Source organism: Lepidochelys kempii, chromosome 5, assembly GCF_965140285.1.
Source record: "Lepidochelys kempii isolate rLepKem1 chromosome 5, rLepKem1.hap1, whole genome shotgun sequence".
Lineage (NCBI taxonomy): Eukaryota > Metazoa > Chordata > Testudines > Cheloniidae > Lepidochelys > Lepidochelys kempii.
In genome coordinates, this window is record NC_136384.1 from 23,167,345 (window position 1) to 23,191,511 (window position 24,167).

At 45.8% G+C, this 24,167-nt stretch overlaps 1 protein-coding gene across 7 annotated transcripts in view; it reads right to left on the reverse strand.

Annotated features, from left to right (window-relative positions):
* The window catches only part of PDZD2 (PDZ domain containing 2), a 330,979-nt gene extending 307,342 nt beyond the window's left edge, over window positions 1–23,637 (reverse strand). For all 7 annotated transcript variants that reach the window (XM_078852715.1, XM_078852717.1, XM_078852719.1 and 4 more), the window contains exon 1: window positions 23,281–23,637. The gene's annotated coding sequence lies outside the window, so the exon portion shown is untranslated. The remainder of the gene's footprint in view (window positions 1–23,280) is intronic.
* Between the last annotated feature and the right edge of the window lie 530 nt (window positions 23,638–24,167).

Here is a 24,167-nt window from a genome sequence, read left to right on the forward strand (position 1 = left end):
CAATTCAGAAATTCTTGTTTGTTTCCTAATGCATAAAACACACACAAAGACATTATTTGAGAGTGTGTACAAAGGTTAAACCTTTAATCCAGACCACAAAAATGCCTAATAGTGCTTGATCTACAGCAGAGTCTAGGTAACTTATGACTACAGCAGTTTGTTCAGAAGTTTGATCCTGTATTTCTTTTGAAACTTTAGACGTGCTTGTGTTTTTATTTGCAATTCTTTAAAGTGAATTACTGGCAATTCAGTAGTCTGAAGTATGCAACATGTTAGAGCTGATGAAGTGAGTTTAAATTTTGAGGATTTGCTTTGTTGTGGTGGATTTTTTACTAATAGATTACTAAATTTCCAGATCTTCCCTGCAAGGCCAGGATTGCCCACCTACTGATTCAAAGGTCACTTTCTCTTGAGGAGCAATGTTTCTGCATAGCTGTCACCGGGTACATAAAATTGACGCACAAACTATTGTCTCAAGTAAATTGTTGGCAGTGAGAGAACTGCAGGTCTGAAACTAATTAATTCTGCACTCACCAACACGTTTCCTTATGCTAACTGGAAATTGCAGTCAGCTCCAGAAGGCACTCTTGACATGCAGAGAGAAAACACAGATTTTTCTTAACAAAACCAAGAAGTGTTTAATGCAGATGGGTGATCTAACAGTGACATAAAGAAGCAGAAGATAATTGTGGGGCACTATAGTAGGGATCTAAGAGAGCTGCTACATTGATTATATTATAAAGGAAGAATTTATTGTGATTTTAACCTTACTGTGATAAGTCCCAATACTTTTTCTATTCCTAGAATGCAGTACTGTGATAAGCTGATATCAATACAGTAACCCTAAGGGCTAAACAGATGTAGGGCCTGATCCAAGTCTACTGGACTAATGCAAGTTATTCCACTGATTACTAGGCCCTAGCTCAGCAAGCTATTTGAGCACATGCCTAACTTTAAGCTCATGAGTAGTTTCATTGACTTCCATGACACTACTCATGTGGTTCAAGTTAAGCACACTTGTTTAAGAATCTTGCTAAATCAGGATCATAATGAGCTGCCTTTGCCATTTGTACAGGCAGCACAGCAAAATACTCCTTGTTCTCTACAATCCACATCCCATTAGGAGTCATCAAGCTGCCACCTTCTTTACATTCAAGTCCCTCATAAAGATGTACTTCTATGATCCTCATGAGAAAAGAGCCAGCAACAATTAAATCCTAATCCACGTTGTCCCCGTGGAGTCTGGCTCTCTGATGCATCCTTATCTATTCTGCGTATACCTTTTCTGCTGTAACTCACTCAATATAAGGGACTGTCTCCATATTTTTTTATATTGTAATAGCAGCCAGTACATTGTCAGCCCTTAGCAAATAATAAGACACAACAGAAGAGTTAATAACATGGCCATAACCCAATCATCAAGCATTTGCCTGAGACTGCTGCTACAATCTTATTTCTCTTGGCACCCAGGCTCAGATGCACTTTTAGAACACTGCAGCAGTTCCTACTCCCTTAGCCAGTTCTGGTGTAAGACAGCTTGGATCTAATCTTTCACTTGGACCAAGGTCAGGTTTGAGTCACACTGACAGAGCCATCCAGTGCTGGAAGCTTGCAGTGTTGTACACATTCTGTGGGAATATCGGGAAGTTCAGTCTCCAGAACTGTCACTCTGGGATATTTCACAAACGCTAGATTCACATAAATAATTCTACAGTGGTACTGAGCACCAGAGTCTCCACAACAGACCTGCTCATTCTGTCTGCCAGATGAAAGGTCCCCAGGGCATCCAGAATAGTGGGTCACACAAAGAAGGGAATTCAAGGGAAAGCAGAAAGACACCAGTTAGACACAAATTAAAGAGACAGGTAGCTACTGCCCCATATATCAGTGCACTGGGGTGGAAGAGGAAGAATGAGCGCAAGCAGCCTTACCCTGCGCCCTGCCAATAGGGATGCTCATAATTTCAGTCCCTACATGCAGGGCTCAGTCTAACTGAATGTAATGGGATGTAAATTGGCACAAATTAGACATCATGACTGACTGCTGCCCAGCCGGTCTTTGGTGACAACAAACTGAGCATATCAGTTTGCAGTGAACAACTAAGGGAAAATGGGAAAGAGGCCAAACTCACATTCAGCTTTAAGAATGAAGCCTTCCACAGGAAATCTACCAAAATGAATTAACTGATGAACGAGAAGAAGGTTGAGTGTTATAGGGTGACCAGTGAGCTAATTTTTGCAGAACAGTGACAGTTATGGCCTGTCATAGACCTGTCTTGGTCTAGTTGAAAAAAGATTTCCTATTGTCAGTTTAGTGCATCTGGGGCTCAATCTAATTTTGCTTCCTGGTTCTACACAGAAATTCTACCCCCCTTTGCTCAGCTTGCTATTTATAGGTCCAGACTTGCTTCCCCAGACTTGCTATTTATAGGTCCAGCCTTGCTTCCCCAGAAGACAACAGGAGTGTTGTGTCAATTACCCTCAGAGTAAACTTTGACCTTTTGTCATCAGAAGGAAGTGGCACTTGCTTCTGCAGAAAGAAAAAAGGGCTGCAATTTCAGATGGCAGCATCTTGGAGAGGGGAGTGGAGCAATGTACTATGGAGACCAGTGAGAGCTCAAGGACAGGTAACTTGCAAAACACCAAAACTAGAGCTGAATGCTATGCTACATGGGATAGTCAGGCTCCCCACTTGTCAGAGTTCAGACAGCATTCTTAGCCTTGGCAGCTCAGAAGATATCTGTCTGTACAGCCGCATCACTCCAATTACCCGTTTGCTTTCCCCAAACTCCATAAGCTTCAATTCAATTTTAGCAGCCAGAATCTCTTGAATATTGTAATTAAAGATTAATGCTTTAAATGTTCTGAAAGCTGGTTTTGGAATGGCATGCAAGACACCATTCATTTTTAACATGCCCTAGTGGTTTGAGATACCAAAAACTTTAAGTGTCACTCATCCCCCACAGAGTGGAACTGTCTTCTTCCCTTAAGCTGTTAGCTAGATTTGCTGGGGGAAGGGCTTCTTCCCCTCCCCCCTTTATTAAATTATTCACTGTAATACATGAAACAAGCAGTAGCTTCTCCCTCCCTGTAATAATGAGTGCTGCCTGCTGATGACAACATAATAAGCAACCTCAGCAGGAGAAATATGGAGTACATCTTCCCAAAGTAAAAGAAAGAAAGAAGGAAAGACAATGACAGAAAGACAGAGGGAGTTTAAGTGCAGGTTGGGGTGCGGGGTTCAGGCTCTGGGCTAGGGCAGGGGGTTGGGGTGTGGGAGTGGGTGAGGGCTCCAATCTGGTGGTGCTTACCTTGGGTGGCTCCTGAAAGCGACCAGCACATCCCTCTGGCAGCGACTCCTAAGCAGGGGGGCTAGGAGGTCTCAGTGTGCTGCCCCTGCCCTCAAGCATTGCCCCCACAGCTCCCAATGGCTGCAGTTCCCGGCCAATGGGAGCTGCAGTTCCCGGCACTGGGGGCGGGGGCAGCGCATGGAGACCCCCTCCCCACCCTGGGCCTCAGGGACAGGCTGGCCGCTTCCAGGAAGTGCGGAGGTGGGGCAGGTAGGAAGCCTGCCTTCGCGCCGCCCGAATTTTAGCATGCACAAGGAGCTGGGAGAAAGGGGGAGGAGTTAAGGGAGGGGGAGGGGTTGATCAGCAGGACCTGCAGAGCCCCTGGGGTGCCCTCAGAGACCCTAGTTTGAGGAACGCTGCTCTAGACAATAGGAGCACACAATAAAAAAAACCTTTTTAGCTAAGCTAATTAGCAGGTTGGCAGCTTAAGTATCTGAAAGCGTGCTCCCATCAGTTTCTGCGTATTGTACTCTTAGTATCTAGTAGAAGAAAAAAACAAAACCATTTGTTTTACCTGCAGTTACTAAAGCTGAGTCAGAATGTTAAACATTCTAATCCTGGGAAAGGGAGATAAAAGAAAATGAACAGTCAGTGTGACACTGTACAGATTCTAGACTTTAAGGTTTCTAAAGAACAGACTTCAAAGAGAAATGCTGATATACAGCAGTAAGAAATACCAAAACCCATGAAAAAACAAGTGACAAGAAGCAGAGGTTCATACCTTTGAGGGAAGCAAAATGCTTCCTTACTAAAAACCTACATCTGACAGCAAGAGGGAACATTTTAAGACATTAAGAGGCCTGCACCTGGCTAACCTTTCCTTGTTATTCTCTGTAAATTGGAAAAGTTATGTAAATACAATGTTAAAATAATACTAACACTAGGTATGCTATATCTGCAGTTAAATGCACGCTTATGTATGCCAACAACTGTGTGCACAATCCTAGCCACTGCGCAAACAAACTTTTTCATGCAAAAATTATTAAAATCTGGGACACAAATGTCAGAAAATTAAAAAATGATGGTTCCCACAGCACCTGGTAGTCACTTTACTTCCCCAGTCTTTATTGCTTTATTATAGAGGTACTTCAGCAGTTCTGTAGCTAAGGCAGCGTTTAGTTTTAAACAAGACTTGCAATAAAATCACAAGCAGCAACAACACTTGCAATCTCAAATGTCACACTCCTAAAATTTCACAAAGGGCATCTTACTACAGAAGATCCCCCCCAGAGTAATTTTTTAGAAGAACAGCTATTTGATTTCTTCACCATTAATTGATTTATCTTGCATCATGAAAGTCTATGTAGAGTGGCATCTTGGTGGAAGATGCCTCCGCTCTCCAGTGCTGCCTTTCTAGCTCCCTACCCCTCCCGTGTTCCCACACTACAAAACTTAACAGCCTCTCATCCTAGCTGTCTCTCTGTCCCCACACCTCCATCCATGTCATCACATTAAGTGGCCTGCTGGCAACATTCCTTTATATGTACTTATCAATGTGCTTATTCACGTTATAAAATATACAGAGAAACATTCACTTAAGACCTGCTCCCATTGTCTGAAGAACTATTAAAACAGTCCCAACATTTCGAGTTATAATTTTGTCCAGCTGCTGAAAAACTATGTACTCAGTGTTTGCAGATCATTTATGACAGCTTTCACTGTTCACTACATTAAAAAGTTAACTTACAATGTCTATATATAGAGATAATGAAAAAGAAAGATAAGGCAAAATGTTAGATTTATTCTCTTTAGTTGGGGGCAAAGGGAGGTTTATAAAGCCTTAATTTCTATTTGTCTCATTATTTCACACATACAAAAAATAAATCACAACTAGTCCTTAAAATAAATGTACTGCTACCAGCGTTGCTCAATATTCCCCCCCACCCTGCACACATTCATTTTAAGTCTGATTTGTGTTTAGGGGCTTTGTGAAATGGACACATTAAATTAAAATTAGCGTTTTCTATGTAACAAGATTTTTTTGCCCTGGAATAAAACATAAGTCAAACATTTTGCCTTCAGTGAAACTACTCTATTCCAAGGTTTAAAAGTTTGGAGGATCAGGGCCTTAATGATTTACTTTCCAAAATTATGGCCGTGAAGATTTCCTTACGTAATTGTTCTAAAAACTTTCTCCTCTGCTAGTTAAATTAAAAACCGATCCAACCACAAAAGGGAAGCAAAAGTGTATTGGCTTTAGAAGTCATCTGGGACACCAGTGAAGGAAACATGAACACAGAAATTAGGCTCCTCATTGATGAGGAGCAGACACTGTACATATGAAGGGGGACACCAGCAGATTTTTAGCAGATTTTTACATTGAGGGGGACACTCAATGCTATTACATTTGCATCGTAAATTACAATAGGATGTAAGAACAGAGTCATTAAAGCCCAGCAAATCTGATAAAATGTTCTTTAAATTAGAACTGGTGTTAAATAATCCAAATCAAGGGTTTAGCCTTCCCCCTGGGGAATACTTCTGTCAAATGAGGGCAAGCTACCAATTTCTTTACCTTCACATTTTGGCAGACAACACAAATAGAAGAGCTGCTCAGATCACATCCAGGCAACTGAGAGGTTCAGGGATATAATTTCATTTGAGGTTCCGTTTACAGCACAAACCACATAAGCAAACTAAGTATTTTGATATCACCAGGACCCCAAAATGCAGTCACTGACATCTACTCAAAACATGGCCACAGACTCCATTTTTAGTATCATCTCTGTAAACCAGCACCCTGACATTGTCTCTAAACCAGCATTTTTCACATGCAGCCACCGTGGCCGCATGCGGCCACCAGGGGCTTTTCCTGCGGCCACGGCCTCCTGAACAGTGATGGGGAACAGGAGATAAAGCAGTGGCCCCCACCTCTGGGGCCACCAGAAGGGGTTGGGCCCTGTCCCCCTCTGGAGACATAAATGCCAGATCAGACAGCATATGTGAGTTCCCCACGTTCCAGGGGCGCTGGGGCTCAGGCTTCAGTGCTAGGGTGGCAGGTGGCAGGCTCCGGCCCCACGGTAACGGGCTCTAGCCACGGCTCCGACAGCACAACGGTGGGCTCCATCCCCTGGCCGCAGGGCTCCATCCCCTGTTCCCCAGGGCTTCGGGATAACCACTCCCCTCTTTGCCCCTGGTCCCCACCGTCTTTCCCGGCCCCTCTCCCATCCACCCCATCACCCCCAGCCCCTACTACCTCCCTACCCACCTTCCCATCCAAGGCTTAGTTTGTCCCCCAGCTTGCCAGGGCTGAGTAAGTCAGCTGTGAAAAGTACTATTTGTATGTTTATAAATATCACTTTTCACTGCCTCCCAGCTAGCTGACAATTCTGCTGCTGTGAAAAGTGCTATTAACAAACATACAAATATCACAGAAGCAGACTTACTCTCTAGAAAGTCTTAAAAAAAAAAAAGCAAAAGAAACAGACAAGAACCTGCAAAGCACCTTGTGCTTCTATTCTGTTTAGTCCAGTAAAGAATAGAGACAACTGTACATTATTTTTATTATTGAGTCTGCAAAAAAACCCTACATAAATAAATTACTATGATTCGGACATGTCTATGTGCATATTTATTTGTTTTTCCTAAAGTTAATTAAGTATTTTAGGAAAAATTGTCATAGCGACCACCAGCAAGAGTTGGCAGCTGTACTCTGAGACCAGCAAAACATTTGTTGTGAGAACCCCTGCTCTAATCCATACTGCTTTTCCCTTGCAGAAGATGACTCCGCTTTTACTTTCAACCCACACACTTAAAACTCTTTCCCAAGGCCACGAAGTGAACTGCACCCTCCTCCTCCTCGGTGGCCCTGACAAATGCCATACTGCCTGACTTACAACTGTTCAAAATGCTGCTGCAAAGATAATTTTGCTGGCTCAAGGATTCAGCCATATCAGTTCCCTCTTTGCTCTCCCTTCTCCACCACATCAAGCACAAACCACTTGTGTTCACTAAGGCCCTTCACAGCCTGACCCTGTCACACCTCTCAGCTCTTGTATGCTGTTGAGTTGTGGACCCCTGCTTCCACTCTATCAGTGATACCAGCTGTAATTGACCATTTTTCAAGTTTTCTAACAAGCACCATTGAACTCTCTTCCATGACACTGTTATGCTTGGGAGGCGCTCCCCATAAACATCTGCAACTCAATTTAGTGTCTCCCTTCAAGTCCCTCCTTAAACTCTCCTCCACGGTTATGCCTACAGAAAACTTCACAGGCAGCTGGTATACTGTGACCGGTGCTTATCATGGTGACCAGAGTAGTCTCATTGCTACCATAGGCTCTCCACAGCTGTCTGCTGTACACAGCTGTTTTCTCGTGTTTTGCATTTAGATTGTAAAGTCTTCAGGGCAGAAGCAATCTCTTTGTTATACATGTTTGTGCAATGGGATTTGGTCCCCTAGGCGCTATCACAATAGAAATAATCTTCCCTTTCTCCTCTTCTGCTCCCTACCTATTTTACTATCACCATGGCCTTTTCATGCTTCTATCCTGTGAAACCAAACTACAGGGACTGCTCTGTATCTAATGGCAAATTCATTTCAGAGCACCATAAACGTAATGCAGTTTTGCTTTAATACGGATGCATATGGTCTCACCAGGGATAGAATGAAGAGCCTTGTGCTTCTTGCAGGTGTGTCATTATACATGTGCATATACCAGAATCTGATCATTCATTTTAGGGTATCATGGCTGCGAATGTTCAGTTTGTGTGTGTTGAGGTCTGCATTATTCTGTACTTCTGTCCAAGTAACATACATACAGTATTCTCAATGGCACAGTGGAGTGCCAAAGAAACGAAGTGAACTTCAAGAACAGAGACAATGAAAGGGAGTAGGAACTGTACCACTTAAAAATTAATACTCCAGTTGAAAACAGAGTGTGAATATGCAGTCATTTCTCCTGGCTTCCGGGAGCCTTTGTTATTTTAATAATTCATATTAATCCAAGCTTTTTATAATTTTACATTACTTTTACTTTGTGCCAGATTTTGCCCAGTGTATTCAGTGGAGACACACTAGTCTAACTGTGAGCTGGATTTGGCCAAAACATCTGTGGAAACATTTTTAATGTGTTTGCTTTTGTAAGGGACACCATCCGAAAAAGAAAAAAAATCACACTTCTGTCTCAAAAATGTTACCATCTACTACTGGTACAAACAAGTGGCGAGAGAAACATTTTTCCAGGGTTACAGCCACCTCTGCCGCCTTTCGTGTGGTTTTCGCAGCACTTTGGGCACAGTAAGTTTCACTGCACCTCCTATGTAGTCCATTTCCCCTGTTTTCATTGGTTTTACTCACAGCAACAGGGGAAAAAAGGAGAAACATGTTTGAGTTTCCCTGGGGTTTTTTCAGATGCAGGCACCCTGCCTGCAACTACATTTAACCCCCATTTTTGAAACTGACTTGGGCCCTGCTCCTGCAATTTACCATGTACTCTTACAGCAGCCTGCCTGCATGTTGTAAATTACAGCATAGGGGGGCCAAATCAGGGACGTCCTTACCCGTACGCAAAGCACGCAGCTGCGTAGGGCACCAGGGAATTTGGGGCACCACATTTCCGGGTGCCTTGCGCAGCCGTGTGTTGCTCCAGCCCCTGCCCCACCCCTTCCCCAAGCCCTTGCCCCCGCCCCACCCAAGCCCCACCTCTTCCCGCCCCTGCTCCGCCTCAGCCCCGCCCCCACTCCCCTGAGGGCTGCTGCAGGGGCTGGGCCTGCACTCACTGCATGGTAAATGGAGCGACCTGCCCGCATCTGCTCCGCTCCACTGGCTCCCAGCCGCGCTGTAGGTGAGTGCTGGGGGGCGGTTCCCCTCTACCCCCCAAGGCTGGGAGCCAGGGGAGCAGAGCAGAGCAGGCTGGGGGGTGGTTCCCCCCTGCCCCGCAGCACTCTCCCCACAGAGGCCTGGGGCCCACCACAGTTTTGCCTTGTGCAGATAAATAAATTCCATTCATGATTACAGGATTTAAGTTCCCCTGCCCATATGCTGAAACAGGAATATACCCAACCAAGCATTAAGGGAAAGCATACAAAAATATTAAGGCTGTGTCATACCATTCCAACAACAGAAGTTCTTTGCACCATTAGAGAATATCTACGGAGGATCTCAAAACAGCTGACAAACAATCCAGCCTTCCTTTCCTGTGTTAGGTAGAAAAGGATTATCACCCTTTTACAATATACAGGGTTCAATAAGGTCCATAAATAATGAATACGGTATTTCAATGCAAGGTTTTATTCTCTCACCCTCAAACTTTTCATACAGAGTGTAAGAGATTCTATTACGAGAATATTGGAAATAAGAAACAGACACACAGAACGTCAGTTCAATCGTGTTTTTATGCAGCTGTTTTCCCTGAACATCAGGTATCACTTCTGAAAACTGAATTTTGAAATGTAGTTCCAGATGCATCACAGAAACATACAGGAATTCTGCATCTTATGAGCAAACCCTGAACTCCAGTTCACTCTGACATGTCATCACCATGATTCCCCCTCTCTCCCTTTCAATTGACTTGAAATGCTTTGGAGAGTTTCATAAGCTGATGAAGCGGTAACTTTGCCCTGTTACAAACTGCACCATTCCATCTGCCTTCATATTGAGCGTGCTAAAATTAGATTACTCTAAACATAAATGTTCTTTGTTTTACTTCAGTTATTACTACAATCAATAATTATCCATTTAAAATAGACTGAGAAGCAAATGTAGGTATAAAATAATGAACAATTTAGCAGTATGTTCTCTGGATGGACACACCTAATTCATCAAACAGGAGTCAGAGTCCCCACTGATGAGATAATCTATTCTTTAACAGCGATCGCTCTAGGCATCAAGATGTGCCACTTGTATAACCAGACTTTAACAGGTATTTCTATGATGTTATTGACAATAGAACAGCTACCTAGAACCATCCCTAGAAATGCTGAAAAGTGGATTAGAAATGTATAGTTTTATTAGAAAAGACCATTTACTAATACAGAGAGCAGGGAAGATGGATCACATGACCCAACAGGTCTTTTCCATCCCAGGTCTCTAGGGTGCTATGATTCACAGCCAGGGGTGAAAGTAACTTAAAGAACTTGCCGGTACTCCAGAGTCCTGAGGAGGGGGAGGGGCCACAACCAGAAGAGGCGGGGCCTCTACCAGAAGAGGCGGGGCCTTTAAATCCCCAGGCCCTTTAAATCAGGATTTAAAGGCCTGGGGCTAGGGCTGTGGTAGCAGCAGCTGGGAGCTCCGGAACCTTTAAATCACCCTGAGGTGGGAGCCCTGGGGCTCAGGGGTGATTTAAAGGGGGCAATTTAAAGGGCCCGGGGCTCTAGCTGCCGCAGCAGAGCCCTGGGCCCTTTAAATTGCTGACAGAGCCCTGGGGATCCAGCAGCAGGGCCCGGGGCTCCGGCTGCCACTACCTTCCAGGGCCCTTTAAATCATCCCTGGAGCCCTGCTGCCAGAGCTGTGGGGTAGCGGTGGCAGCGGGGCTCTGGCAGCTCTTTAAAGAGCCCGGGGTGATAGAGGCAACGGGAGCCCCGAACCCTTTAAATGGCCCCCGGAGCCCCGCCGCCACTACCCCAGGACTCCGGCAGGCTCCGCTGCCTCTACCACCCCAGGCCCTTTAAATCGTCCCCGGAGCCCTGGGGTAGCGGCAGGGGGACTACAGCAGCGACTTAAAGGGCCTGGGGCGGAGGTGGCGGCAGGAGCCCTGGGACCTTTAAATCACCAACCAAGCCCCATTGCCACTACCTCAGGGCTCCGGCAGCAATTTAAAGGGTCAGGGGCTCCAGCCAATGCTGGGAGCCCCAGGCCCTTTAAATTGCTGCCTGGGGAAGCCGGTCCGCACCGGTATGGCGCACCGGCCCTTGCCGGCAGGGGTGGCAGGTTTGTAGAAATTTTGGTGGTGCCCAGAACCTGCCCCTGCCCAAACTCTGACCCCCCCGCAACTCCACCCCCCACCTTCCCAAGGCTCTGGGAGGGAGTTTGGGTGGGAGAGGAGGTCTGGGGTGCAGGCCCTGGGAGAGAGTTTGGGGATGGGAGGAGATGCAGGGGTGCAACAATGCTGGTTCTGGCGGGACCCAACTGAGAGTGCCGATTTCAGGACAAATAGCTTAAAGCAGGGCAGTTACAGCCCAAGGCCGGGGTTTTTCCACCTCTAAGGCAAACCAAACCAGCCAAACAGAGCAAACTTTGGTCTCACCCCACTGGCTGGCCACAAGTCAGACAAGCAATTCCCTTAGACACTCCCGTTTCCCAGTATCTCCAGCAGTGCCACTCATTATGGGGATAAATGGTTATGAAAACCAGTACCCCAGTAAAAGAAAAAAAGGTTCTCTCGATCCCAAGGGACCAAGCCCCAGATCCAGGTGAATTTACAAATCAGATCTTACCCACCCATCACGCTGTTGCCAATCCTTTAGAATCTAAAATCTAAAGGTTAATTCATAAGAGGAAAGAAATATAGATGAGAGCTCGAATTGGTTAAATGGAATCAATGACATACAGTAATGGCAAAGTTCTTGGTTCAGGCTTGCAGCAGTGATAGAATAAACTGCAGGTTCAAATCAAGTCTCTGGAGTACATCCACAGCTGGGGTGGGTCTTTCAGTCCTTTGTTCAGAGCTTCAGTTTGTAGCAAAGTCCCTCCAGAGGTAAGATGGAGGAGCAGCAGCAGCTTTTTATATTCTCTTGCCATGTGGTCTCTCTTTCTTTGTCCCAAGGACAAGCTGTCCATCACATGGGATGGAAAAACCGCAGAGTTCTGTCCATAGGCATGTCCCTGCACACCTTGCTGAGTGCCAAGGCGCGTCTGCCTTCTCTCAATGGGTCAGGTGTGTAGCTGATGGTCCTTAATGGGCCACCAAGCAGGCTAGGCAGAGCTGACACCAGCTTGTCTGTGGTGTCACCCAGAAGCATAGCACAAGTTTGAACTACAGACAGTACAGAGCCAATATTCATAACTTCAACTACAAAAATGATACACATATACAGATAGCATAATCATAACCAGCAAACCATAACCTTGTCTTAGACCTCGTTTGACCCCCTTTATATAAGATTTGGTGCCATTACAGGACCTTGGTTGCAACAATGATCTATACGGTCCCAGATTATGTCAATAACGTCTCAAGGGGTGAGAGCTGTGGGGTGAGGCTGGGGATGGGTTCGGGATGTGGCTGGGGATGAGGGTTTGGGAGGGGGCTCAGGGCTGAGGCAGGGGGCTCTGGCTCTGGAGATGAGGTGTTGGAGAGGCTCAGGGCTAGGACAGAGGCTTGGGTGTGGGGGAATGAGGGCTCTGGCTGGGGGTATGGGTTCTGGGGGGGGCAGGGCTGGAGATGAGTTTGGAGTGCAGGCAGGCTGTCCTGGGACTGGAGCCAGAGAGGAGGACTCCCCCCAGCCCTATCCCCGCCCGCAGCACACTCACCCCTATCACTGTCACTGCACGTGCTCCTAGGACCCCTCTCAGGTCCAGGAATCTCCCTCGCCTCCCTGTGATGGGTGCAGTGGGGGAAGGGGACCGCCAGCATTTGAGCACCTCGTCCCCTGCTGCTGCCCCTCACTGTAGCCTCACTGGGGGTGGGAGATGGGGCTGCCCCTTGCCCAGCGTGGGGCAGGAGCGGTGACTGCAGGCATGGGGGGCGGCTGTACTGGTGGAGGGTCCCCGTCGGAAAATGAAAGGGTCTGAGGGGGAAGGGCAGCCTGCCCTGGCACTACTGGATGGGGGGCACTAGGACCCTGCAGCGACAGTTGATGCAGGGACGCTGCATGGAGCTGCAGGGGAGAGACAGGGATGTTCTGCTCCAGGACCCAGGGAGGCATTCAGGAGGGAGCGAGGAGGAGCGAGGACACAGCGCACAGGCTCCCCCTCCCTCCTGCCCATGGCAATCAGCTGGCTTGCAGCGGTCAGGAGGGAGGAGGGAGGACATGGTGCACAGGCTCCCCCTCCCTCCTTTGCCTCCTGAATGCCGCAAGGCAGCTGATTGCCGCGGGCAAGAGGCAGGGGGGAGGCACACCGTGTCCTCGCTCCTCCCCCCTCCTAGCGGCAATCAGCTGGCTTGCGAGGTTCAGGGGGCAGGAGGGTGGGAGAAGGAGTGAGGACTCGGCACGCAGCCTCCCTCCCCTGCCTCCTGCCCGTGGCAATCAGCTGGTTTGCGGTGTTCAGGCGGCAGGGGAGAGAGGGGGAGCCTGCACGCTGAGTCCTCACTCCTCCCCCCTCCTTCCTGAACACCGCAAGCCAGCTCATTGCCCTGGGCAGGAGGTGGAGGGAGGAGGAGGGAAGATGCTGATCTGCAGGTTGTGGGCATAGGGGAGCTGATGTGGGGGATTCCAGCTGTGGACAAAGCAGACAGGCAAACGACGTTATAGCGAAGCATTTCACAACTTTAAATGGAGCATGTTCTGTAATTGAGCAGGGACGTAAGATCGAAACAACGTTAAGTGAGAGGACGTTAAGTGGAGAGTTACTGTATGTCCCTTGGACAACTACTTGGAGTGGCCAACAGAGTTGAGCAATGTAACTACGAGTTGGGAATATGGAGAAGCAAGGGATAGCTGGTGAAGTTACTTTCAGAGGCATGGGTCTGGCAAGCCCTAATGTGGTAGGAAGAAGGAGATAGTGCAAGCATAGAATTAATCATTTAAGGCAAAGCAAACGGTTAATGTTTAATACCTGTCCCACTTGTCTGAATTCAACACTCAGCCTGCATAATGTCAGATGACAGGAACTTTAATCTTTGATTCATAGTGTTTAAGTTAAGTTCGGTGGCCATCAAATTTACCATCATCCCTGATTAGACCTGACTGGATGACAGTTAGTGCTTGGTAACTCCAGCAGTGTTACTATCTCCTGACAGGTATTCTTCTCAGCATAAACTGAGGGAAAATTGGGGAGGTAGCATAACTGTGCTGTTTGCACCTCATCTTAAATCTGACCTGTCAAAAAACTGATTTGATTAAATGTGGCCACTTTTCACAAAAGTCCCGGAATAGGGTTAAAATGGAGATTCTCTCAATATAGAGGCCTGTTGTGACAATTAGGCCTACAAAATTTACCCTTATTATGAGCTCAACTCTAAAAAAAGAGTGAAAGTTCATCAGCTGTCACAATAACCTATAACAACAAACGATGGTGGGAAAAGGTATGAAAGGGAGACAAAAACTGAATTAGTCCAAACCAAAAGGCCCCCTGACTCAAGGACTGTGTTAAGATCATGCCAGTAAACAATAAAAGCGTGGGACCCAGAACTCACTGAACCAAAATTGGTGTGTCAAAAACTAGGCCTAATTGGTGAACAAAATAATGAGAGGACAGGCTATTCTGCCCACCACTCCTTTGTGAGTCCTTTAAAAAAGACTTTGGGGAGAAATATTGGCCACCCTCTGCATCCTGGAGTCCATTTTTGATCTAAGTTCTTGATTGGTTCAGTGATGACTGTACTAGGAGGGTACAAATGTTTGTACAGATAACACATCTAGGTTGGCTCAAGACCATCCCAGCCACCGTGATTTCTAGCTCAATGCATAGAGATGAACCTTCCCAACACACTCTAGACTCATTTTGTGGGCCAAGCCTGGAGAAGTAGGGCTGTATTATGTCCTTTTCATAGCCAGATTATGATTACTGGTTTGTATTATGGTTGTACCCAGAAGCCCCAATCAGTATCTACACACTGCTGGAATGAAGGTTTCACCACCACTCCCATCAGGGTAGAAGACCCATTTTAATAGTCCACCCTGGGAATGAACAAAAACATCTGGATCACTAATACATTAGAAGTCTGTTTCTGTGATGCAACACTCTATGGCTGACCTATAGGGATTTAATAATCTGTTCTCAGTAATCAATATGATGGCCCCTCGATGGTCTTTTCCATGTGTATCATCGCTGGTAAGCAGAGGGCTTGCAAGAAATAAATCAGAAGATAATTATACCACCACAGTTAAGATCAGCTGAGTGCTTGAGGTGCTGGTCCCTAAACTGAAACATCTGGGAGCCAGTGGAACAGGGTATTCACTGGAAGAGAGCTGAGCCCTGCAATTCTCAGTGACTCAGTTCAAAAGAGCCCAGATTTGCTGAACTTCTTAGACAATGCTAAGTCTAACTATTTAATCAGGATTTTAAGGAGGAGGAAGGTTCAGTGATGAAAATCTCCTTAGTTTTGCAGTTGGCATTGTGTCAGTTCAGATTTATTCTGCAAAATGCATTTAAATTTTTAATTATAACCTCACCCAGAGCCTTTGATTGATTCATTACATATTTCAATTTATATCATGATCCTAAGCATCACTGTGTCCAAATCATATATATGAGGTTCTCCCAGATGACGAGTGTTAGGAGACACGCTCCAGTTTCACATAATGCATGTCACACTGAAACATCAGCAAGATATTCTAGGTTTCTCAAAATGCTGTAGCCAATTACTTAGATTTCAGTTTGGGATGAAAACAAAGCAAGAGGAGCAGAACAGAGAGAGTTTAAAGTCGTCTGGATTTTAACAGCACAGACAAAGCACATTTTTAAGACTGCTTTAACAAATACCATTCAATGCCTGCCACAGGGAAACTGACTGACAATCTCACACCCAGGATCCATGCGTCCAGTGTGGAAAACGTAGTCACTTTTCACCAAGATGGCAGGAGGCTCAGAGATGTATAGTTAGGGAGCTGATTGTCAAACCCATTTCCCAATTTTTAATCCTTCTCAGTCTGTGAGCTCTCACAGCACAATCCTTGAAGGTGCCTCCCACTTCCAGTGAAATAATTGAGGACACTAAATATTTCACCGTAATGACATTGAAAATTGTGTGCCCATTTATCTTGATTTTCCTACTTAGCAAAGATGGGCCCAAGTCTAAGATCAGACCCAGACTTTCCCAGAGATCAGGGAATTTGGAGCCAGTGTTTCAGTTCAACTCTATCTCCAGTGTTTAGATTATTAAAAAAATTATGTTATGCTTAAGCAGGTGTTAGTAACCACATTTTAGATAGTGTGATGGGGCAAGGCCAGATGGCTATAGAAAAGTAGTGGGAGATAGATATATTAGCTCCAGGCTAAACAAATCCCTGGTACCAGGATAAGAGAAATAGCAGCTGCTCCAGGTCAATTAAGACACCTGGGGCTAATTAAGAACTTTCCAGAAGGCAGGGAGAATGCTAGGTTGATTGGGACACCTGAAGCCAATCAGGGGCTGGCTGAAACTAGTTAAAAGTCTCCCAGTCAGTCAGGTGGGGAGTGCATGTCAGGAGCTGTGGAAGGAAGTTGTGCTGTTGGAGAGGCTGAGCAGTACACACCATATCAGGCACAAGGAAGGAGGCCCTGAGGTAAGGGTGAAGTGGAGGCTGCTGTGGGGGAAGTAGCCCAGGGAATTGTACGTGTCATGTTTCTAAAAGGTCAGCTACCATAGCTGATACTATTAGGGTCCCTGGGCTGGAGCCTGGAGTAGAGGGTGGGCCCGGGCTCCCCCCTCACCTTTGCCCCCTGATTAATCACGGAGACTGGGAGACAACAGAGACTGTGCAAGGAAGGATAACTTCTCCTCACCTCCCTTGCTGGCTTATGATGAAAATGGCTCAGTAGACTGTGACCCTTGTCTCTAGAGAAAGAAGGGTTACGTGGAGGGTCACAGTGAGCCTCAGAGGCTCGTGGAAATCCGCCAGGAAACGCGGGACCCATGGAGGCAAGGACAGAGCTTTGTCACAATAGTTTCAGTGTATAAAGTAATCTTAATGTCATTTCAAAATTTTGTCAAGAATAGTATTAAAAACACATTTCAGCTGTAAGTGGGATTTATCCAAAACACACAAAATAAGACTGAAATAAACCTACAATATTAATCCCCTAACAAGTTTTAGAATACAGCACAGAATGTTAAAATAAGATGCCATCCGGATCAAGCGATAATGAAAATAAACACTGTTGCTATCATTTATAGCAGCTCTCAAGTAGCATACCTTTTATTAGGAATGTTGTGCCAAAGGCAAGCCACTTTAATTTTTTTTAAAATGTCATCTTAGATGGGGAAGTTAAAGCTCTCTGTTCTACCCTAATTATGCTACTTCAGACTCCCCCGTGAAGTTTTATAACTCAAAATAAAAGTTTGTAATCATAGAAATGTAGGATGGGGAGGGGGGGCCTTGACAGGTCATCTGGTCCAGTCCTCTGCACTGGAGGCCAGACTAAGTATTATCTAGACCATTCCTGACAGGTGTTTGTCCAGTGACGAACAGGTCCTTAAAAGGTTTTAAGGAGATTCCACAACCTCCCTACATAATTTATTCCAGTGCTTAACTACCCTTACAGTTAGGAAGTTTTTTTCCTATTATCGAACCTAAATTTCCCTTGCTGCAATTTAAGTCCCTTACTACTTGTCCTGTCCTCTGCAGATAAGAAGAAAAAATGATCACCCTCCTCTTTGTAACAAGCTTTTACATACTAGAAGATTTGGGGGGGGGGGGAGATTGTTCTCATGTCCCATCTTCTCTTCCCCAGAAAACAAACCCAATTTTTTCAGTCTTTCCTTGTAGGTCATGTTTTCTGGGCCTTTACTCATTTTTGATACTCTCCTCTAGACTTTCTCCAATTTGTCCACATTTTTCCCAAAGTGTGGGACCTAGAACTGGACACAGTACTCCAGCTGAGGCCTTATCAATGCTGAGGAGAGCAGAAGAATTACTTCTCACGTCTTGTTTACAACACTGCTGCTGCTTTTTTGCAAAAGTAATACATGGTTGACTCATATTTAGTGTGTGATCCACTATAACCCCAGATCCTTTTCTGACGTACTTCTTCCTAGGCAGTCATTTTTCATTTTGTATTTGTGATATTGATTATTCCTTCCTACATATAGTACTTTGCATTTGTCTTTCTTGAATTTCATACAAATTTATTTCAGACCATTTCTCCAGTTTGTCAAAATCATTTTAAATTCTAATCCTGTCCTCCAATACACTCACAACCCCCCTTCCAGCTAGGCATTGTCCATAAACTTTATAAGTGTACTCTCTATGCCACTGTCTAAATCATTTATGAAGATATTGAATAGAATCGGACCCAGAATAGATCCCTACAGGACCCCACTCAATATGCCCTTCCATCTTGACAGTGAACCACTGATAACTAGTCTGAGTATGCTTTTCCAACCAGTTGTGCACCCACCTTCTAGCAGAATTCATCTAGGCTATATTTCCCTAGTTTGCATATGAAAGGTCACATGGGACAAATATCAAAAGCCTTACTAAAGTTGAGCTATATCACATCTACTGCTTCCCCCTATCTACAAGGCTCGTTAATCTGCCAAAGAAATCTATTAGGTTGGTTTGACGTGATTTGTCAGTTTGTTAGTGCACAAAACTCTTGTTAAATGAAATGCCACTTTTAACCACAAAAAGTGAACATTCATTTGATTTTGGTAGCTTTTTCCAGAGAATGTAATCACAGATGAACATCACGCACACTGATCAACCCTGTTATGGTCAAGGAGCTACTGCTGAAAGATTACACACTCCAGAATGGATTATGATAGTCTGTATGCAAACATTGGGCTCAGTACAGGGATAACTGGCTGAAACTGAATGGCTGTGACACACAGGAGGCCAGACTAAATAGTCCAATGGTACTTTCTGGCCTTAAACTCTGTAATTCATAGATTCAATGAAGTCCATTAAGATCAAACAACATTTTCTAAAATTATAACAGACTATTAATAAGGTTGGTGCGTCCATTTCAGATTATCTAATTATAATATAGCATTCCCGTCATCTTTATGCATATAATCTACTGAGAACTGGCCTAATGAACTGCTACCTCTGTCAGTGGGTAATATTTCTTGGCGGCTGAGAGGAATTGGAGATGAAGTGATAGCACCTTTTTTAGGATCTTGTTGGTCTCGCAAACTGAGCAGGATTGAAGACTGGCCAGTTCCGGGATAGCAAATTTATAAGGAACCCCAGTGTGCTCCAGGAACCACTGTCAGCAATCCAGTAAGTAACACATTCCTCTGAGTCATTACTGAACATATTTTCCAGAACGGTGTTAGGGGGCACTGTGTGGTTGAAGGTCTGATGGTTTCAGATTATACATAAAAACCAACACACTGCCCATACATACTGTTTTCTATTCCTGTTTTGCTAGTTCTGTTCAGCTGTCCACCTATTCCTGTTTATATCATAAAATTTATGCTACAAAAACATACCGGATGTGTAGTGCAGCCAAGTTAATATTGTTGTTGGAACCTCAGTTTTTGCATTTCCTGACTTTTGCCATTTTAACTGTGCAACATTAATGATGATGCATTAACAAGTTTTTTAAATATATAATTGTGAAAGGCTTTGGAATCCTTAGGGATGAGAATACTATATATTTTCTGTAGACAGAAAACAGAAAATGCAGCAAAAGAACACTTATACTGGACAACAGTAACTTTAGAACAGTAATGCTTTAGAAGCATGTCTCTGGTATAAGACTTTATTCTCTACGCTGAATGGTTAATATTCACAGCCTTTAATTCACTGCAACTGAACTGACCTTTAAAGGAGTGAAATACATTTGATATCAGTGATTAAACAGTAACAACAGCCAAATTACTCATTCACAGCTATCTTTGATTTTTGAAGATAGACATCAGTTTATTTTTTAAAGCTAAACAAAGATTTCAAAAGCATTCTGCAGACCTTGGCAGGGCTGGACTAAGTCATGTCTGAGTTGCTTCATTTCTTTCTTTCAGAGAGGATTGTGGGGTGATACTGGGCAGTCGCTCACCTGCCCTGAGGATTGAGCAGTTCCATTTTGTCCCCGTCCTGCTCAACTATGCAAGGCCTGGGGGAGAGATAGTGAGATGCTGGCTGCAGTACCACAAACATTCAGATGAAACTGAGCTGAATAGTACCTTTTCATTGGGCCCCAGTGATCGCCTCTGCTTTCACACTGAGTAGCTAAGACAGGAGCTTGGTCTAGCTAAACAAAGAGCTTTGAAGCAGTTTGGATGATAGAACTATGTTTCCTCCACACTGGGCCACAGTGTCTACCACCTCAGAGAACAGAGCATTCCAAACTTCCATATACCCTTTACAAAGTCACTTGACCTCTGTCCCTCAGTTGCCCATTTTGGAAAATGGATATGTACACATTCCCTAACGGGAATGGAGCATACTGGTGAAGAATGCAGGACAAGTAATATTCCCAGACCTTGGTAACTTCTGAAAGTTTCTGTTGCTGGTTTAACAAGTCGACAGTGAAAATTCGTATTCTCCATCACTAAATTTTATTTTTTCGTCCATCAGCTTCACAGTCAGAAGATTATGTCTGTTCCAAGAAATGGCCATTATTTGCAACAATTCAGTACTGCTGCTCTCAAAAGCTTCTTTTTGCAAGAGTCAGTGTTTGTCTACCCATGTTTATGGTGTACTGCAATTTTGATGGACAAATAAAGGAACACAAAAAGTAGACACTTTGTAAATAAATAAAGGAGCCATTTTGAGTCCTTTAATCTAGAAATACTCACCTTAATCAACTTTTTCAGAAGATTTTTAACAGTCAGTGATATTTACTAAATACCAAAACGAAACTTGGACTGCCTTTGCTCCAAGCACTAGAGACAATAAAAATATGTATATTTCAAATATATATATTTTTACATGAAGAGATGTCTTCTAAACACACTTGTGCATTCTGGTTTTCAGAAGATTTTCTGTAGTGAAATTTTGAGAAGGATTCTCCCATAGGCTATAGGTCTTAGCAGGATGGAAGAGAATTCCTCCAGTGCAGGAATGGTGTAGGACAGCCACGAGCTGCCCTTACAGGCCCCTCATAAACCCCAGCATATGAGGAGTGCCAAGAATAGATTATGAGTGAGAGGAGCATGTGAGGAGTGGGAGTGGATATTCTTGCCAATGCTAGGTTGCAGAGCCATCCATAGGCAGCCAGTCAGGGCTTCTGTAACTTAGAGCATCTTAGAACACAGCAACTAAATGATGTCAGGCATCATTTCAGTCCCCAATGAGACCAGAATCAGGAGGGAACAAAATTGGAGGCAAAGGTGGCTTTTGGACAATTCTCTATGAGCTACAACCCTCTGTGCTGCACCTCCAAGAATCACTGCACACAATCTCACTCTGCAAATAAGTGGTAATAAAGATGCAACAGATGAGATTATGCACAGAAATTCATGAAAACTGATGTACTTACTGGAAGGGTCTTACAAGAGGAAGAGCTCTTATATTCCATAGAAACAGCACAGATAGGCAAAATAGATGAAGTTAAGGATGGAGTAAAATCCCACTTTATTCTACAGGGCATTGACCTAAAACTGGGTCACTATAATGTGTCAAGTATTGCATAGGAGGCAGGGATCAGGAAAGCCAATCCCACACACAGCCTGCATCAGTGGCTCTGGTCCAGCAGGGCTGGCTGGGCTCAGCATCCTTCTCCGGGAGCTGTGACCTGACAAGCAGGGTCAGAGCACCCCTCAGGTTTGGCCCAGCTGCCCCTCTGCCATGATGAAAGAGGGCTGGCCAGGCCAAATTTGATTGAGTGGTGTTGTGATCGCACATGCCAGGTCGCAACACCATTAACACAAACAGGGGCCGGGTCAAACCTGAGGTCACAGATCCTGGTGTGGAGGTCTGAGCACAGCCACGATGATATGCCTGGTGTACTTATTTAGTACTTATTGCATTAATGTGTATATTACATATTGTGCGTAAGAATTATTTAGTGAGTCAGATTTTTTTTTAAACACAAACTATTTACTGGGTCATGACAGGCTATCAAGGTTTACACATGGGTCCTGAGCCCAAAAAGGTAGAGAACAATTGTTCTACTGCATCTTTAAGGGGACGCAGGAGCTTTCAACAACAGAATGTACCATCATAAGCCAGGCACAGAGTTCTGCAGGCCACCTGAAAGACAGGCAATGCATTTAACTCTGAGTTGTTCCGTTTCTCTAGGTTTTAAGGTCAGCCCTTGATGTTTTCCTCCCCCTTCTGTTATGGTTTTTTAATTCCTCTTGGGCTGCTTACACCATTGTATATATCAATGCCTGGTTTGTGTAGACAAATGTATTTAATGACACAAACTACTTTCTGGTAATAAAAAAAATCTGCCAGATGTTTCATGCTGTCTGATTTTATTAGACTGCTGCATAAAGGGAATTACTTGCTTTAAAAACATACAACTGATTTCCTGCTTGCTAATATCCCCAAGATTCCCTTCCACTGAAGGACAGCCATGCAGGTAATTTTAAAATGAATTAAAATCCACAATGCAGGAGGAATTAATTCAAATCCTCAAGGCAGGGGTTGTTGCTTGGTACCAACTGTGAGTGTACCAATAATCTACTCCAACAGCATATGACTGAGAGTCCAGGCACTTGTATCCAGGCAGGAGGGCAAAGGACACTGGTCTCTGAATCTCCACTACCCTAAAGGACTCAAGATTTCCAACAAATTGAAGTGCAGGTTGTTAAATGCTCCCCTGCTAAACTTGTTGCTTCTGCGCTATTCAGTTTTGTCCTATTAAAGGTAGAAAGGTTTCCCCAGTCTTTCAGTACAGACAGTACTGCCACCAGTGATTTTTCTACGCGTTATAAAGGGTGAAATCACACAAAGGTCTGGAAGCTGCAGACCACAGTAAACACAATATTTAGCAAGTGGTAATGCAAAGTACAGATAGATACATGAAGGAGCGATTGGTGGGGAGGAAACGTCCATGGAACCACGAAGTTACTGGATGCCTAGAGAAAAAGGAACAGAGCTATGGGGGAGGGATTCACTTAATTTCCTTGATTTCTGCCATTCCTGATCTCAAGACTGTTACATTTGCTGATAAGCACCAATTTAAAAATACGTTTGATTTCCCTCCCTGCCCCCTCCCTCTGTTAAACCAGCATCTGGTGTCATTTCTGTCCAGATCCTCTGCTTGAGGAGAGCAAAGCAAAACGGGATCCACTCACCTCCTACTAGGTCCGATGGCCCCATGACCAGTCCCAGGCGATGGCTCTGGGCTCCTCCGTCCCGTCCCAGGGTGCGGGGGATCCGGGCTGAGCAGCGTACTCCTGCCCCAGACTTTGGGGGCGGCTCCTCTCTGGCAGGCAGGCGAGGAGAGCTGGGCTCATGGGGCTGCGGTCGGAGCGGGCGCCCGCCCCGGAGGGGGTGCGGGGTCACTCCCCACCTGCTCTCCCGGTGGGGCGGGGTTGCAGGGCCCCTCCCCCGGGCTGGCGAGACTCTCCCGCCCGCCGCAGGTCTCCGATTTGGCGGGGCGGGGCTGGGCTTCGAGACTTCGCTCGCTCCGGCTCTGGAGACAGGGGCGCACACCGGCCCCCAGCCCAGCTTCGGCGCGGCGGCGTCTATTTATACCTTGACTGGCCCCCCCCCCCGGCGCCCTCCCCGCCCGGGCGGACAGCAGCTGAAATGCGCTCCTGTGCAGCGAGCTACGAAGCCCGGCTCCCCAGCGCGGGGCCAAAGCCGCGGGCCCCCAGGGGAGGGCTGCGCCGGACGGAGCTGACCGTGCAGCGGGCGCCCCCGCGGGAGATGGGCCGGGGGACTCCCTGCCCGGCGGCTGGGCTCGGCCAGGGGCTGCAGAAGCCCCCTCCCCCCGCCGGGCCCAGATGGCACGAATGGGGGGCGGGGCAAAGTCGGCGTCCCCTTCAGCAGCCCGGGGATCTTCCCCCCAGCACCGCCGCCCCCGCCCCCTGTAGCTGGGGCAGGTCACGCAGCCTGCGGGTCCCCGCTGCAGGAGCAAGTCAGCGGGGCTCCCTGCAAGCCCCCAGCCGGCTCCCCACGCCGCGCAAGCAAGGACAGCACGTGTGTGTGTGGGGGGGGGGGGACAGCGCCTGCTGCT